The following is an 18804-nucleotide window of genomic DNA, read 5'->3' on the forward strand; positions in this document are numbered from 1 at the left end:
GACTGTCCATGATCAATAACACAATCTCAATTCTCTCCCCTTGCCTGGGTGACTGCAGCTCCAACAACTCAAGAGGCTTGACATCATCCAGGGCAAAGCAGCCCCGCTTGATTGGCACTACTTCCACAAACATTCACTCCCTCCATGTCTGACGCACAGTGGCAGCCGTGGGTACCATCTACAAGATGCACTGCAGCAACTCACCAAGGCTCCTTAGATAGCACCTTCCAAACCCACGACCACTACCATCTAGAAAGGACGAGGGCAGCAGATACATTGGAACATTACTATCTGGAGGTTCCCCTCCAAGTCACTCACCATCCCGACTTGGAAATATATTGGCCATTCCTTCACTGTCGCTGGGTCAACATCCTGGAACTCCCTTCCTAACAGCACTGTGGGTGTACCTACACCACATGGACTGCAGCATTCGCAAGGCCAGTTAAGGCTGGCCGATAAATTCTGGCCGAGTCCATGAGGCCCACATCCTTTGAATGAATCTTTTAAAATTTCTCATTCATCAACATTCCTGACCTTGTCGTTCTCCTCTTCGTGACCATCACAGCATTGGGTTTGGAACACTGTTAAAAGAGAACACAAAATTAACTTTCCTGAAACAAATACATTGGGGGAGACTGTGACTTCTACTCAGGAAAGACAGCTGTTCTGTTCGAATGGGCTCCACATAAGCCAGGCTGGGACCAGAGTCCCTGTGAATCTTAGAGCTGAGGTTAAACAAACTTTAAACAAACAGTGCGGGGAGGGTTCGGGTGAAGGGAGATTCCGAAATAGTGAAGTCCACACAGGGAATAGTGGTGAAGAACCTAAATTAAAGGCTCTTTTTCCGAATGTGCAAAGCATTCACAGTAAGATAGATGGCCCAAAAGATAAATGATTTAGATATAATTGCTATTACCGAGACGTGGTTATATCATGGTCAAGGTTGGGAAAGGAATAGTCCAGGGTACGCAATGGCCGCAACTTTCAGGCTGTTCACACTGGCAAATTCTTCTGGTTCTGCCAAACCCCACCACAGGTTTCCCGGCGGCGAGGGGGGCATTCAATGGGAAACCCTGAGAAAAATGCGGCGGGTTGGGTGGAAAACCCCGCCCAATATTTCAAAGACAGATAGGATGGCAAAAGAGATGGTGTAACTCTGATGGCAAAAGGTGAAATGAAAACATTAGTGAGGAAGGGTCTGGCCTCAGAGACCTTGAAGTAAAATCAGTATGGGTGGAGATCAGGAATACCCAACTGTCCGCTGGCAATGTGGGGGGGGGGGGGGGGGGGGAGCGGAGGGAGTAGTTAACAGATGCTCCTAATAGTAGTTACGCGGTTGGACAGAGAATTAAACAAGAAGTTATTGGATTGTGTGTCAAAGGCAATGTAATAATTATCAGGGGCTTTAACCTTAATGTAAACTAGATCAATCAAATGGTGTGAAGGAGCTTGTCGAATATTTTTGTGACACTTTGCTGGAACAATACATTGTGGAAACAATGGGAGATAAAGTTATCTTACATCTGGTATTGTGCAATGAGGTGCTGTTAATTAGTAATCTCACAGTAAAAGATCCACTGGGAAATAGTGAGCATAATACAATTGAATTCCATGTTAAGTTTCAAAGCAAGTAGCAGGAATTGGGGAAAATTAAGATTCAGAAAATGAAATTGGGATAAAATAGAACAGGACGTTGATAGGGGCAACTGTCTGAAGAGATTTTTAGATGCGAGGTGGCATATCAGTGAGAAAAGCAAGTGTTTACCTTTGTGAATGGATGAAAACAATGGGGCATAGATGAGGTAACTTCAAAGTGGAGGTAAGGAAATTGACAAGTACATGCTAAAAGCCGACTCCACAGGGTGGATAACATCAAAGGGAAAGAATGATATATCGAGAGCACAATAACCGGGGGAAAGAGACACGGACACAGCTATCATCACAGCCGCAAATAGTCCCTCGAAAATGAATAGTAGATTTCGCCTTTGCTGAAAATGAAGACGGTTTTCCCAATCATGGCCACATAACCGTTACGTGGTAATTATTTGCTAGATTTAGCTCATAAAGTTATGTAATACTGGATATTGTATTAGGGAGGTGAAGGGTCTGTTCCTGGGAGGGCGGTTTGCGAGCTTGAAGAAGATGAATGAGTAACTTAGACTGGTGCGGAGGAGAGTTTCCAGTGCATGCGAGGAAGGTCTTTCCTTTCTTTTTAAATTTAGAGTACCCAATTGTGTTTTTTCAAATTAAGGGACAATTTAGCGTGGCCAGTTCACTTATCCTGCAGATCTATTTTGGTGCTAACCACTGCGCCACCGTGCTGCCCAAACGAGGAAGATCTTTCCGACCTTCCCGATAGTGCCTGCCTGTTCGTTATTGGAGGAGGTGCTGTCAGCAGGGGGGGGGGGTTGGAGACGGGAGCCGTCTCAGCGATTTATGGCAAGATTTTGGACGATAAGGTGTCCATGGAGGGGATTAAGGCTAAGTGGAAGGAGGAGTTGGGGGGGGTTTTGGAGGAGGGTTTGTGGTGCGAGTTGCTGCGGAGGGTGAATGCATCGATCTTGTGTGCGAAGCTGGGATTGATATAGCTGATGGTGGTGTACAGGGCGCACCTGACAAAATCAAGTATGAGCTGGCTGTTTGAGGGGGTAGAGGACATTGTAAGCGGTGTGGGAGAGGTCCTGCTCATCATGTGCATATGTTCTGGTCCTGCCCGAAGTTGTATGGGTTCTGGAGGTCAGTTTTCAGCACCATCTCGGCTGTTTTGTACATAGATGTGGAGCCTGATCACCTGGGTACCATATTCGGGGTGTGGGACCGGCCGGAGTTGCAGACGGGTGCGGGGCAGATGTTTTAGCCTTCGCCTCGCTGATCGCTCATAGGCGGGTCCTGTTGGGGACCGTTTCTCAACAGCTTAGTTTCTCAACCTGTGCCTCTGCGTGGCTGGGGGACCTATTGGAGTTCTTAGCCCTGGAAAAGGTGAAACGTGCCCTAAGTTGGGGTTTGTTCATTCTGCATTTTGGAGGGTTGGATACCGTCGACTGCTAAGGGTGGGGGAGAGTTCTTATTGGGTGGGGGGGGGGGGGGGGTTTATATGTTGGGTGTGTTTTTTTTGTAAAATGTAAAATGTTGAAAATTGGAATAAAAACACTTCTAAAAAAAGTACTGGATGTTGTTTGGGAATAAAGGGGCACCTCAGATTTCAGGAAATGTAGGCCGTTGGGAACCAATATTTAATTACTTTCATGTAGTAGTGTATGCATATAGCCATCAGTATAATTAAGTGTTGTAGTGCATTAAGTTTTTCTTGGCGTATGTTTTTTTTTCTTTTAAATTAATACAATATTAATTGTTCACGCAACGACTGGAATATTACTCCCTGGCTCACATATTTTTCTCACAATATACTAAATCGAAAATATACACCACTTTTTTTTTAAAAATAATTTTTATTAAAGGTTTTCATAAAATATCAATAACAAAATGAGAAAGAAAAAAGAACCCAACAGGGTTAAGTACAAAACACAATCTAAAAAAGCAACCCCCCAAACCCCTCCCCCCCCGTACCTAAATAATAAATTAACATTAACACCCCGACTTAAGACAACAGGTGTATACACCCCCTCAGACCCTCCAGTGTAAATAACATAAACAAAAATAAAGTAAACCTCCGCCCCCCCCCCCCCACCTGCTGCTGCCATTGACCAATGTCTATCGTTCTTCCAGAAAGTCTAAGAACGGTTGCCACCGCCTATAGAACCCTTGTACCGACCCTCTCAAGGCGAATTTCACCCTCTCCAATTTAATGAACCCTGCCATATCGCTGATCCAGGATTCCACGCTTGGGGGCCTCGTATCTTTCCACTGAAGGAGAATCCTTCGCCGGGCTACCAGGGACGCAAAGGCCAGAATTCCGGCCTCTTCCGCCTCCTCTGCCACCCCAAATATTGCGAGCCCCCAGCCCGGTTTGACCCTGGATCCTACCACCCTCGACACCGTCCTCGCTACGCCCTTCCAAAATTCCTCCAGCGCTGGGCATGCCCAGAACATATGGGTGTGATTTGCTGGGCTCCCTGAGCACCTAACACACCTGTCCTCACCCCCAAAGAACCTGCTCATCCTTGTCCCGGTCAGTGTGCCCTGTGCAGCACCTTAAACTGTATGAGGCTGAGCCTCGCGCACGAAGAGGAAGAGTTCACCCTCCCTAGGGCATCTGCCCACGTCCCCTCTTCGATCTCCAACTCCTCCTCCCACTTACCTTTCAACTCCACCACCGAGGCTTCCCCCTCCTCCTGCATCACCTGGTAAGTTTCCGAGATCTTCCCCACTCCCATCCACCCCCCCGAGAGCACCCTGCCCTGTACTGTGTGTGGCAATAGCTGCGGGAATTCCACCACCTGCCGTCTGGCAAACGCCCTTACCTGTAAGTACCTGAAGGTGTTCCCCGGGGGGAGCCCGTACTTCTCCTCCAGCTCACCCAAGCTCGTGAACTTCCCGTCCACAAACAGGTCCCCCAACTTTCGTATGCCTGCCCTGTGCCACCCCGAAAACCCTCCACCTGTTCTTCCTGGGGCGAACCGGTGGTTCCCCCATAATGGGGTCCACGCCGAGGCCCTAACTTCCCCCCTATGCCGCCTCCACTGCCCCCAAATTTTGAGGGCCGCCACCACCACCGAGCTCGTGGTATACCTCCTTGGAGGGAGCGGCAGCGGCGCCGTTGCCAGCGCCCCCAGACTCGTACCCACACAGGACGCCGTCTCCAGCCTCTTCCATGCAGCCCCCTCCCCCTCCATCACCCACTTACGCACCATTGTCGCATTGGCGGCCCAGTAGTACCCACAGAGGTTGGGCAGCACCAGCCCCCCCCTATCTCTACTCCGCTCCAGGAACACCCTCGGAGTCCCTCGCGCCCACACAAACCCCATTATACTCCTGTTAACCCGCCTGAAAAAAGCCTTCGGGATAAACACGGGGAGGCACTGGAACAGGAACAAAAACCTTGGGAGCACCGTCATTTTGATTGACTGCACCCTACCCGCCAGGGACAGCGGCAACGCGTCCCACCTCTTGAACTCCTCCTCCATTTGCTCCACCAGCCTTGTAAAGTTAAGCCTATGAAGGGCCCCCCAGCTCCTGGCCACCTGGACCCCCAAATATCTGAAACTCCTCTCCGCCCTTTTTAGTGGGAGCTCGCCAATCCCCCTCTCCTGGTCCCCTAGCTGAACTATGAACAGCTCGCTCTTCCCCATATTGAGCTTGTACCCCGAAAAGTCCCCAAATTCCCTAAGCATCCTCATTACCTCTGGCATTCCTCCCACCGGGTCCGCCACACACAGCAGCAGGTCGTCCGCATAAAGCGACACCCTATGCTCCTCCCCACCCCAAACCAACCCCCTCCAGTTCCTCGACTCTCTCAGTGCCATAGCCAGGGGTTCAATCGCCAGTGCGAAGAGCAGGGGGGACAGGGGACACCCCTGTCTCGTCCCTCGGTGCAACCGAAAGTACTCGGACCTCCTCCTATTTGTGGCCACACTCGCCATCGGGACCTCATACAACAGCCTAACCCACCTGACAAACCCCTCCCCAAACCCAAACCTCTTCAGCACCTCCCACAGGTACCCCCACTCTACCCTATCGAAGGCTTTCTCAGCGTCCATCGCCACCACTATCTCCGCCTCCCCCTCCCTCGCCGGCATCATGATAACGTTCAAAAGCCTCCGCACATTCGCATTCAACTGTCTCCCCTTCACAAACCCCGTCTGATCTTCATGGATGATCTGCGGCACACAATCCTCAATCCTCGTGGCTAAGACCTTCGCCAGCACCTTGGCATCTACATTTAGCAAGGAAATCGGTCTGTAAGACCCACATTGCAGGGGATCCTTGTCCCGCTTCAGCATCAAGGAGATCAGTGCCCGGGACATCGTCGGGGGTAAAGCCCCCCCCTCCCTTGCCTCATTGAAGTTCCTAACTAACAGCGGGCCCAACAGGTCCATATATTTTTTATAGAACTCGACCGGGAAACCGTCCGGCCCCGGTGCCTTCCCCGCCTGCATGCTTCCTATCCCTTTGATCAGCTCCTCCAGCCCAATCGGGGCCCCCAGTCCCTCTTCCACCTTTGGAAACCTCAATTGGTCCAGGAAACGGCACATCCCTCCCTCCTCCCGTGGGGGCTCGGATCGGTACAATTCCTCGTAGAAGTCCCTGAAGACCCCATTGATGCCAACCCCACTCCGCACCACACTCCCTCCCCTGTCCTTAACTCCCCCGGTCTCCCTAGCTGCGTCCCGCTTCCGAAGCTGATGCTCCAGCATCCGGCTTGCCTTTTCCCCATACTCGTAGACCGCCCCCTGGGCCTTCCTCCACTGCACCTCCGCCTTCCTGGTGGTCACCAGGTCGAATTCGGCCTGGGGCTGCGCCTCTTCCTCAACAATCCTTCCTCAGGTTCTTCCGCATACCTCCTGTCTACCCTCACCATCTCCCCCACCAGCCTCTCCCTCTCGCCCCGCTCCCTCCGCTCCTTGTGGGCCCTGATGGAGATCAGCTCTCCCCTCACCACCGCCTTCAGTGCCTCCCATACCATCCCCAACCGGACCTCCCCATTGTCGTTGGTCTCCAAGTACCTCTCTATACTTCCTCGGACCCGCTCGCTCACCTCCTCGTCCGCCAACAGCCCCACCTCCAAGCACCACAGCGGGCGCTGGTCCCTCTCCTCCCCCATCTCCAATTCCACCCAATGCGTGGCGTGGTCCGAAATGGCTATTGCCGAATACTCGGTATCCTCTACTCTCGCAATCAGCGCCCTACTCAAAATGAAAAAGTCGATTCGAGAATAAGCCTTATGGACATGTGAGAAGAATGAAAATTCCCTAGCCCCCGGCCTTGCAAATCTCCAAGGGTCCACCCCTCCCATTTGGTCCATAAATCCCCTCAACACTCTAGCCGCCGCCGGCTTCCTACCCGTCCTAGACCTGGAGCGATCCAGTGCAGGATCCAACACCGTGTTAAAGTCTCCCCCATTATCAGGCCCCCCACTTCCAAGTCTGGGATCTGACACAACATACGCCGCATAAAACCCGCATCGTCCCAGTTCGGAGCATGCACATTGACCAGTACCACCCTCTCTCCCTGCAACTTACCACTTACCGTTATGTACCTACCGCCATTATCTGCCACAATGCTTGACGCCTCGAATAACACCTTCTTTCCCACCAAGATCGCCACCCCTCGATTTTTGGCATCTAGCCCCAAGTGAAACACCTGACCTACCCACCCTTTCCTCAGTCTTACCTGGTCTGCCACCTTCAGGTGTGTCTCCTGGAGCATAACCACATCCGCCTTGAGCCCCTTCAGGTGCGCGAACACGCGGGCCGCTTAACCGGCCCAGTCAGTCCCCTTACATTCCAGGTTCTCAGCCGGATCAGGGGGCTACCCGCCCCCCTCCCCCGCCGACTAGCCATGACCCCTCCTCGGCCAGCCACGCGCCCGCACCCCACACCCGGCCCGTTCCCCACAGTGGCATACCCCCGTCTCGACCCACCCCAGTCGCTCCAGCTCCTCCTTGATCTTAGCAGCAGCAACTCGATTGCCCCCCCCCCCCAGCTAGGACCCTTCCTAGCTGGTTTACTCCGCCCATTGCACTTCCGCAAGTCAGCTGACTCCTGCTGACCCCGGCCACTCCCGCCTCCCCTTCGACTCCTCCCATTGTGTGGCACACCCTCCTCTCCCACTCCCCATTCACAGGCTCTCCCCCTCCGTTCTAAGCGCGGGAAACAATCCTCGCTTCCCCGCCCTGGTCCCACCCCCTCCCCCCAGTCTTCGGCGCGGGAAAATATCCCGCGCTCTCCACCTACCAAGCCCCGCCACCAACCAAAACAGTGCCCAACCCGCCCCATCCACCCTCCCCAACCCGAAAGAGAAAAACACAGAGAAAAAGAAACCCAAAACAATGCAAAGGCCCCCCCCCCCCGAAACAAAAATAGGCATAACATATCCACCGCAGTCCCCAATCGCCCATCCCATCAGTCTGTGTCTAGCTTCTCGGCCTGAACAAAGGCCCACGCCTCTTCCGGAGACTCAAAATAATGGTGCCGGTCCTTGCAGGTAACCCACAATCACGCCGGCTGCAACATGCCAAACTTCACCCCCTTCCTGTGCAGCACCGCCTTCGCTCGATTGTACCCGGCCCTCCTCTTCGCCACCTCCCCACTCCAGTCCTGATATATCCGAACCTCCGCGTTCTCCCACCTGCTGCTCCTCTCCTTCTTGGCCCACCTGAGCACACACTCCCGATCGACGAACCGATGGAACCGCACCAGCACCGCCCGCGGAGGCTCGTTAGCCTTGGGCTTCCTCGCCAACACTCTATGGGCCCCTTCCAGCTCCAGGGGCCCCTGGAAGGACCCCGCTCCCATCAGCGAGTTTAACATGGTGACCACATAGGCCCCCACGTCCGGCCCCTCCAGCCCCTCCGGGAGGCACAGAATCCGCAGATTCTTCCGCCTCGACCGATTCTCCATCTCCTCGAACCGCTCCTGCCATTTCTTGTGGAGCGCCTCGTGCGCCTCCACCTTGACCGCCAGGACTAAGATCTCGTCCTCATTGTCGGAGGTCTTTTGTCGAGCCTCTCGGATCGCCACCCCCTGGGCCGTCTGTGTCTCCAGCATCTTATCAATAGAAGCCTTCATCGGCTCTAGCAGGTCCGTTTTAATCTCTCTGAGGCAGCGCTGGATACCCTCCTGTTGCTCCTCCGCCCACTGCCTCCACGCTGCCTGGTCTCCGCCCGCCGCCATTTTGTCCTTCTTCCCTCCCTTCTTCTGGTCCACCACCACCTTTTTTGTTACCCCGCTCCTAGTTAAAGCCATATACTGACGGGGAGCTATTATTAACTCCTTCCCACACCGGGAAACGTCGAAAAAGTGCCCTTGGGGGCCCTGAAAAGAGCCCAAAAGTCTCGAGAGGGAATCCTTTTGGCAGTGTTCGCTTCACCAATCTGCCCCAAAATGTCTGTGGAAACTCCTGAAAAAGGTCTAAGAGTCCGTTCCAGACGGGAGCTGCCGAATGCGTGACCTACTCCTCCATGGCCGCCACCGGAAGCCTCATCCCCGCTTCTTCAGTGGCCTTGGTGAGATCTTTTCACAGTTGTTCCCTCTGCTGTTAGAATTCACTTTTGATAAAGGCCCTCAGGTCAGTTTGCAGCTTTAAGCTTGCCCTTCCCCCGCCTGCATGCTGGAAGAGGCCCTGTTTATCCTGTTGCAGCCAAATCTTTTACTGTTTCTGCCGGGTCTGGTAGCCAAAAGACATACCATTCCTGGGGGACACTGTCAGGGGTATGTTGCAGTCTTCTTGCCACACCGGGAAATGTCAAACAAATGCCGTGGGGGCCCTGTAAAAGAGCCCAAAAGTCCGTTCCAAGCGGGAGCTACCGAATATGCGACCTAGCTCTGCATAGCCGCACCCGGAAGTCGAAAATATACACCACTAAGAAACAGTGTACCAAGTTACCCTGCCGCGGTTTTGGGATACTCTCGCATTTAACATCAGCAGGATTCTTAACAGCGAGGTACTCCAATCGCAAGCAAGAATTCTAAGCTTAAACCAAGGTAAATATAGGTATGAGGGGAGAACAGGCAACGGCTGATTGGTTAAATAGACGGCGGTAAATAAACAGTCGGAAACATTTAGTGAAACGATTCAAAATGTTCAACAAAAAACATTCCATTGAAAAACCAAATTTCAGCAAGACAAATCCATCTGTGGTTTACTCAGGAAGGATAGTGTCAGATAGTGTCAGGGGCTGGTTTAGCACTATGGGCTAAATAGCTGGCTTGCAATTTAGAACAAGGCCAGCAACGTGGGTTCAATTCCTGTACCGGCCTCCCTGAACAGGCGCTGGAATGTGGCGACTAGGGGCTTTTCACAGTAACTTCATTGAAGACTACTTGTGACAATAAGCGATTATTATTAGATTGAGAAAAAAAAGGGGCCGGATTTTCCAGTCCCCTCCCTGTTTTCCGGCGGAGGAGGCGACTCACCATCGGCCGCCAGCAGGATCTTCCGGTCCCGCTGATGCCTGTGGTGTTCTGCATGCCCGGCTGGCCCACCGCCGGGGAACCCGCCGCAGGGAAGATCCCATCGCTGGGCGGTGGCAGTAAATTCCGTCCCTGGTTTATACAGTTGCAAAGAACAGTGGAAGTGTTCTAGAAACCAGTGAAGGACCATCAAAAACTTGATTAAAAGAGGGAAACATAGAATCTGAGAACAAACTAGCCAGGCGTATTAAAACAGATTGCAAGAGTTTTTATAGGTATGTAAAACTGAAGAGAGGAGTGATGCACGATCAGTCGCTACTGAAGCGAGATTGTAGTCCAATTGAAGGCTTTAATGAACAAGTAGTTACCCCAGCAGCTCCGGTACAGAATGACTGCTGTGGGTGAAACACAGACTCTAATGCTCCACCTGCTGGGCGGAGCCAGCAGGCAGGTTCCACCACTCATACTACAGTATAAGGTACATCGCACCTAGGTACCGCAATACCCTTAATATAGCCTACCACAAGTAGTTAAAGAAAACATTGGTCCCTTAGAAACAGAGACAGGATAAATGGTCTGGGGCATTGAAGAGATGGCAGAGACACTGAACAAGTATCTTGTGTCTGTATTCACAGTAGGTGAGCACCAGAAATAGACGATAACTCAGATGCTAAAAAGACTGAGGAAACTAAGGAAATGAATATACGCAGAGAGGAAAATTTGGAGAAACGTAAGGGACAAATCCAAGAAGTCCCCAACAGTCGATGGCCTGCTTACGATTGTATGAGATGGCTGCACAGATAGTGGATGCTCTGGTTATGATTTTCCAAAATTTCCTAAATTCTGGAATGCTGCCAGCTATTCAAGAAAGGAGGCAGGGAGAATCATGGAACTCCATGCCAATTAACCTGATGACAAAGGGAAAGTGCTGGAATCTACTTTTAAGGAAGTCTCAACAATGCATTTAGAAAATTGTAGTATGATCAAAGTCAACATAGTTTTACGAATTACACATGTAATCACAGAATCCCTACAGTGCAGGAGGCCATTTGGCCCACCGACTTTGCACCAACCCTCCAAAAGAGCACTCTATCTCGGCCCACACCTCACTCTATCCTCATTATCCCACACATCAATCATGGTCAACCCACCTACCCTGCACATCTTTGGACGGTGGGAGGAAACCGGAGCACCCGGAGGAAACACACGCAGACACGTGAAAACTCCACGCAGTCACCCAAGGCTGGAATTGAACCCGGGTCCCTGGCACTGTGAGGCAGCAGTGCAAACCACTGTGCCACCTTGTGCAGATGTAACTAGTAGGGTAGATACCGGGGAACCAATAAATGTATTATACCTGAATTTCCAAAACATTTGATAAGGAGCCACACAAAATGTCAATAGGCAAGATAAGGACTCAAGAACAACAACAGAGAATGCTGGAAAAACTCAGCAGGTCCGGCAGCATCTGTAGGGAGAGAAACAGATGGCCAGTTTAGCTCAGTGGGCTAGACAGCTGGTTTGTAATGCAGAACAAGACCAGCCGCGCAGGTTCAATTCCCGTACCGGCTTATCCGAACCAGCACCGTAATATGGCGACTAGGGGCTTTTCACGGTAACTTCGTAAATGTGACAATAAAATATAATTATTAGCGTTAATGTTTCGAGTCCACTTGGCTCTTCATCAGAACTGAGAGAGGGAAAATCTGTCAGATATTAAATTGTAGCTGGGAGGGATTGCAACAAGATGTAGTAATCTTAAGAACAAAAGACAGATGGCCTGGTGTGGGAGAGGGAGGTGAAGGGAAAGGGAGGGTTTTTACATTGAGACAATAAATGTATGGGTATTTTTTTAAAAAGGGTTTAAGATGGAGGAGAAAGGTCACAGTCTGAAGTTGTTGAACTCAATGTTGAGTCCTGAGGGGTGTAACATGCCTAATCGGAAGATGAGATGCTGCTCCCCCAGCTTGCATGCGACCAACTTGTCGAGTTAAAATGGCAAAAAATAGGAAGGTTGGAGTCCCGCCTGCAGATTGAGCGAAGGTGTCCCACAAAGCAATCACCCAGTCTGTGTTTGGTCTCACCAATGTAGAGACCACATTGGAAGCAGCAAATACAACAGACCAAATTGAAGGAGATGCAAGTGAAACGCTGCTTAATCTGAAAGGAGAGTTGTACGGTGAAGAGGGAGGAGTTAAAGGGGCTGGTGTCGCACCTCCTGTGATTGCAAGGGAAGTGATGCGCAATCAATTACTCTCAAGACGAAGTGATTCATAACTGAAGGCTTTAATCTGCTAGAACTCTTCCCCAGCAGCTTTGATACAGAAAGTGAAGGCTGCTGGGACGGCACCGGTTCTTATACTCCGCCTCTCAGGGCGGAGCTATGTACATCAGCCAATGGTAGACTCCTGGGTCTAACCGATGGTCATCCACCTCTTAGGTACCGCAATACCTGGTACTACCACAGGAAGGTACCGTTGAAAGGGGATGGAGAAGTGGAGCAGGGTGTCACGGAAGGACCGGTCCCTGCAGGATGGGGTTGGATTTGTGGGGGGGGGGCGGGGACAGTGGCGGCAATTGGTGGAGTCCGATTCCACACCAGTGAGCAGGCAGGCAGTGAACTACCTACAGTAACGTGCCAGGATGGGTGGGCCACCTACAGGAACACCCTGGCAGCGTCCCCAAATGCAAAACACTGCAGATGCTGGATATCTGAACTGAAAACAGAAAATGCTGGAAAGACTCGGTGGGTCTGTCAGCATCTGTGGGGAAAGGGAAAACAAAGCTAAACGGAGAACTGATCAAAAGTCGTAAAACTGAAACATTGGACAGGATTTGAGCTTCGGCAACAGCGGACTGGATGGGAAATTTGGAGAGCCGGTGCCTTGCTGAGTATGTCCAGCATTTTCTGATTTAAGGTATTAGCTGATGGGCAGGGTGATGAACACAGATTTTAAGTTTTTGCACCATCGAGAAATCTGGGCAGAGCCTTTTTTTTAAACACAATGAGTTGGAACTTGGTTCCACAAGGGGGGGGGGCGTGGAAACAGAGGCAATTAATGATTTCAAAAGGAAATTGGACGGGCACTTCAAAGAAACAATTTTGCACGGCTATGGAGACATGGCTGGGGAAAGGCACTGACTGGATTGCTTTAGAGAGTCAGCAGGAGCCCAAAAGGCTGAATAGCCTCCTTACATGACTCCATGAATCTCTCGTTCAGATCCAAAGATGTCCCCAGTTCTGAAGAGGTCACTGGAAGCATTCACTCGTTTTTCTCTCCGCAGATGCTGACAGGCCTGCTGAGCTTTTCCAGCATTTTCTCTTATTATTTCAGATTTCCAGCATCCGCCGTGTTTTAGGAACAGGAATAGGCCATTCAGCCCCTCGAGCCTACTCGGCTATTCAATGAGATCATGGCTGATCTGTGGCCTAACTGTATAGACCTGTTGTTGGCCCAAATCCCTTAATACCTTTGCTTAAGAAAAATCTCAGATTTAAAATTAACACCTGATTTAGCATCAATTGGGCAGCACGGTAGTATAGTGGTTAGCACTATGGCTTCACAGCGCCAGGGTTCCAGCTTCAAATACAGGCTTGGGTCATTGTCTGTGTCATGTGAGAGTACCTTTAAGAAATGGGTGTTTAGAAAAATATCTGTAGTGGATGTACCTTTAAGAAATGGGTGTTTATCAGTTATGTCATAGTGTGGGTGGAGCTGGGCTGTCTGTCTGCTTTTACTTTCACTTTGGGCTTGTAGCTACAGGGTATATTTAGTTTTGTTTTCGATTTGTAAAAGCTGCACTCACAGCAAGATGTGTATGAATCTCTGCAAGCTTATAAAGGTTCATTTGGTGATTTCAAAGTGGTAACTGTTCTCAGTAGTGAAGTTAAACCTGATGTCTTTCTGTAAAGAGGGTTCTTTTGTCTTATGGATGTTGGAAGGAAAGATTAAGAGTTACTTATAGAGTACTGTATTCTTTGGGGATTTATTGGTGTTGATAGTTGTTAAGATGTTTACTGTGGGTTTATAAAGTGTTGACTGGTTTCATAAATAAAGTGTTTTAATTTAAAAGTACTGTAGATTTCTGTTGCATCACACCTGTAGAGTGAGCCGTGTGCTCCCCATAACCACAATCTATTAAAAGTTGTGGGTCAGGTGAACTCCATGATACACTTTGGGGTTCTCTAAACCCTGGCCCATATCAGTCTGTGTGGAGTCTGCACGTTCTCCCCATATCTGCATGGGTTTCCTCTGGGTGCTCCGGTTTCCTCCCACAAGTCCCGAAAGACGTGCTATTAGGTAATTTGGACATTCGGAATTCTCCCTCTGGACCCGAACAGGCGCCGGAATGGGAATGTGGCAATTATGGACTTTTCACAGTAATTTCATTGCAGTGTTAATGTAAACCTACTTGTGACAATAAAGATTATTATATTAAAAAGTTGCCATTTGTGGAAGAGTTCCAAACCTCCATCACTGTTTGAGTGAAGTTCTTCCTAATGTCTCTCCTGAACCGTCTGGCCATAATGTTTAGATTATGTTCCCTAGTTTTAGAATCTCCAACCAGTGGAAACTGTTAATCTTCATCTACCCTGTCTTTGCCTGTTAATAGGTCGAAGACTTCGATCAGATCACACCTTAACCTTCTAAATTCTAGAGAAAATAGACTTAATTTGAATAATCGCTCCTCATAACTTAACCCCTGTAAATCCAGGTACCATTCTTGTAAACCTAAAGTCAAAACATCCTTCCGAAGGTGTGGTGGCCACACCTGCTCACAGTGACTCCAAGTGGGGTCTAACTTTAGTGTCCTTAGTGTTGGGTGGAGTTACTGGGTTATGGGGATAGGGTGGAGGTGTTGACCTTGGGTAGGGTGCTCTTTCCAAGAGCCGGTGCAGACTCGATGGGTCGAATGGCCTCCTTCTGCACTGTAAATTCTATGATAATCTATGAACTTTGGTTTAGTAAAACATAATCTATGAACTTTGGTTTAGTAAAACTGCAGCATAGCTTCCGTGGCCTTATACTCCATTCCTATTGAAATAAGGGCCACCATTCCATTAGGCTTCTTCATGACTTTCTGCACTTGTCGGTGGCATTTTAAAGATCTATGCAGCCGAACCCCCCCCCCCCCCCCCCCAGGTCCCTGTGGATATTGTCTTAGAAAGTACCCTGCTCCAATGGGCAGGAGGCAGTTAGCACTGCTGCCTCACGGCGCCAGGGTCCTGGGTTTAACTCCCGGCTTGGGTCACAATCTGTGCGGAGGCTGCACGTTCTCCGTGTCTGTGTGTGTTTCCTCCAGGTGCTCCGGTTTCCTCCCACAAGTCCCGAAAGACTTGGACATTCTGAATTCTCCCTCTGTGCACCCAAACAGGCGCCGGAGTGTGGCAACTAGGGGGTTTTCACAGTAAATTTATTGCAGTGTTAATGTAAGCCTACTTGTGACACTAATAAAGATTATTATTATTTCATAGTCCCTAAATGTGCAAAGATGTGCATGTTAGGTGGGGTGCGGGAATAGGGTGGGGGGGATTGGGCCTAGATAGGGTGCTTCTTCAGAGGGTCAGTGCAGACTTGATGAGCCGAATGGCTGAGTCTATCTTTTTTTTAAAGGCCCACGATGGATAACCTCACAAAACACATTGCTGTCGGACTTGCTTCCAAATTTGGAGAAAAAAAAGTCATCGATTTCCCATTTCGGAAGCAATCATGTTGCCTGCAAAGCCTGGGTTTACCTGGACGTCGAAGTCCGGTAATGGCGGCCGCTCTCCCCTGGGGTGCGGGAGGGGCTGACAACGTCACCTGGTCTCACGTCAATCAGCGGGCAGCGGCGCGGCGATTGGTCAAGAAGGAGGCTCGGAGGGCGGGACTACCGGTTGCCCGCCATGTTGTCCGGGTGGGAGGAGCTAGAAACGTCACTTGGCTTCACGTCAATCAGCGGGGGCGGCGCGGCGACTGGTCGAGGAGGAGGCGCGGGGGCGGGACTTCCGGTTGGCGGGCTTTTTTTTTTCGGGCGGGAAGTGGGTGTTGTCCGTCCGAGCGGCTGAGATTGAGGGTCCCTGAGGAGAGCTCGCCCCAGCCTGAACCAGGCCTCGCACACTCACCACGCGGGTAAAAACAACCCTTCGACGCCCCGCAGTTCTCCCAATTTGTCTTTTATTTTTGTAATGGATGTGGGGGGGCTTTATTAACTTGAAGCTTTGGCCCGATGGTGAAGAGGTTGCCCCGTGTCTTAATTCTGCTGCGACTCTTTCCGAGGGATATCATCTCAAAACCAACTTTTTTTTTGGGGGGGGGAGGGACTGTTGCATTGGAATAAAACATTATCTGTGGAGCAGGGAATCCCCACAGACAGAAGGTGGCCATTCAGCCCGTCAGGTGTGCACCGGCCCTTGGAAAGTGTGCGTGTTGTCCCCCCCCCCCCCCCCACAAGGGTGTCAACGTTGAGCCAGTCTGCATCCCACCCGGCATCCTTTTCTGTATTTGTTCTCGGGATGTGGCCGTCGCTGGGCTGGCCCAGCATTTGTTGCCCCATTCCTAATTGTGCTCCAACTGAGTGGCTCGCTCAGCCATTTCAGAGGGGGGGGGGGGGGTCTGTTTAACATAGAACTGTACAGCACAGTACAGGCCCTTCGTCCCACGATGTTGTGCCCAACTAGTCTGAAACTAAGATCAAATTGACCAATCAGTATAGTGCTCTCCATATGCCTATCCAATAACCGCTTGAATGTTCCTAAAGTGTCCGACTCCACTACCATAGCTGGGAGTGAGTTACATGCCCCAACCACTCTCTTGAGTAAAGAACCTACCTCTGACATCCCTCCTATATCTTCCACCATGAACCTTATAGTTATGCCCCCTTGCAACAGCTACATCCACCTGAGGAAAAAGTCGCTGAACGTCTACTCTATGAGCCCTAGCTCCCTCAACCTTTCCTCATAGGACCTACCCTCCAATCCAGGCAGCATCCTGGTAAATCTCCTTTGTAGAGTCAACCTCCTCGCTGTGTGGGTCTGGGCTCGCATGTAAGCCAGACTGGGTAAGGATGGCAGATTTCCTTCCCTGATGGGGTGTTTTCATAGAATTCATGGAATTTACAGTGCAGAAGGAGGCCGTTTGGCCCATTGAGTCTGCACTGGCCGTTGGCAAGAGAAAGCAAGAGAACCGAACTCCAGCTCAAGCTTCGACCCTATCCCCGCTTCCCAGTAACCTGACCCAACCTTTTGGCAGCCAAGGGGTAATTTAGCGACAATCGACAATGATTTAATCGGTCGCCGTCATTAGACTTTTAATTTTTATTGAACTCGGACCTTGCGATTTACCGTGGCGGGATTGGAACCCGGGACCCCAGAGCATTACCTTGGACTACTGGCCCTGTGAGAATACCACTACCCCGCCGTCGCCTCCCCGTCTTTGACTGGAGCCTAAGAAAGGTTGTAGGGATAAGCCAGGGAACTACAGGCCAGTGAATCTCATGTCAGTGGTGGGGAAACTAATGGAGAAAATTTTGAAGGAGAGAATCTATCTCCACTTGGAGAGGCAAGGTTTGATCAGGAATAATCAGCATAGCTTTGTCAGAGGGAAGCCATGCCCAACAAATTTGATTGAATTTTGTGAGAACGTGACTAAGTGTGTAGATGAGGGTAGTGCAGTGTTGTGACTTTTCTATACTAGTTTGTCCTTTCTGTGGCTCTGTTCCAATTATGGCAATCAGTGAATTTGCCGCCCTTTCTTTTTTATCTATGTACTAATGCTTAGAGTCGCCAGGTATCAAATGATACTACCACAAGTTTCGACCGGCTATCGATCAAAGAGCCAAACACCAGTTAGTTAGTTCAAGGTCAAGGGTACTTTATTTACACACAATTAGTTATGCAACGTAAACGCTACTAGTTAACTACACTTATCGACTAAGACAACCTGTACGTACCTTCGGGCACCCGGCTTAGGTCAGAAAACAGTGGCCACTGTTTGATTCTGGATCTTCTCGGGCCCAGAGAGATAACTGCTGCTCAGCTAGGCTCATCCGTCTGGTAGCGAGCGTTGAACTTGTACTTCCTTCTGGTGTTGTTTCACTTGGAGATGGTCGTGACCGGGGTATCAGGGCCAAGAGAGAACGAACAAGAGAGGACTCTTCTTATACTTGGGGGTTTTCGCGCTCTTTTGGGCGGTCCTCCGTTTTGGGCCCCACTAATTGGGTGATCCCTGATCACTCCGTTCGATTCCTAACCAATAAGTGGGCGAGGATCTGGATGGCTGTGCATTCCCAAGCGGTCACTGACCCCGTTGTTTGTGTTTCCCTTGAACAGGGAGTGGTGCCGAAATGTCTGGGACTGTCCTGGTTGCTCGGGTACCAGTCCTTTGTTTTGGTGAAGATGGGCCATCAAATGCTAATCAGCCCCGTTAAAATGATAATTGAATGGCGTTTCGATACCGTCTGGACTTGCTTACAAATATGCATTTCAGGCTCAGCCTGCCTGAGTCTTGGCTTGTCCATTTTACCCACTAGGCATTGCGGGTTTCTCTGTACCTAGTTGGAAGTGGCCATCCCAGATGGCTACAGCAGTTTACATGGATTTCAGCAAAGCCTTTGACAAGGTCCCACATGGGAGACTTGTAAAGAAGGAACATGCACATGGGATACAGGGGACCTTGATAAGGTGGATTCAAAGCTGGCTGAGCTAAAGGAGACAGGGCGTGATGACAGACGGCTGCTTTAGTGACTGGAAGCCAGTGTCCAGTGGCGTACCACAGGGGTCTATGCTGCGTCC

At 50.4% G+C, this 18804-nt stretch overlaps 1 protein-coding gene across 1 annotated transcript in view; it reads left to right on the forward strand.

Annotated features, from left to right (window-relative positions):
• Positions 1-16053: 16053 nt before the first annotated feature.
• The window catches only part of LOC140402544 (adenosine deaminase domain-containing protein 1-like), a 110870-nt gene continuing 108119 nt past the window's right edge, over positions 16054-18804 (forward strand). Inside the window, exon 1 of the mRNA XM_072490395.1 lies at positions 16054-16144. The gene's annotated coding sequence lies outside the window, so the exon portion shown is untranslated. The remainder of the gene's footprint in view (positions 16145-18804) is intronic.

The sequence above is a fragment of the Scyliorhinus torazame genome, chromosome 25, assembly GCF_047496885.1.
Source record: "Scyliorhinus torazame isolate Kashiwa2021f chromosome 25, sScyTor2.1, whole genome shotgun sequence".
Classification (NCBI taxonomy): Eukaryota; Metazoa; Chordata; class Chondrichthyes; order Carcharhiniformes; family Scyliorhinidae; genus Scyliorhinus; species Scyliorhinus torazame.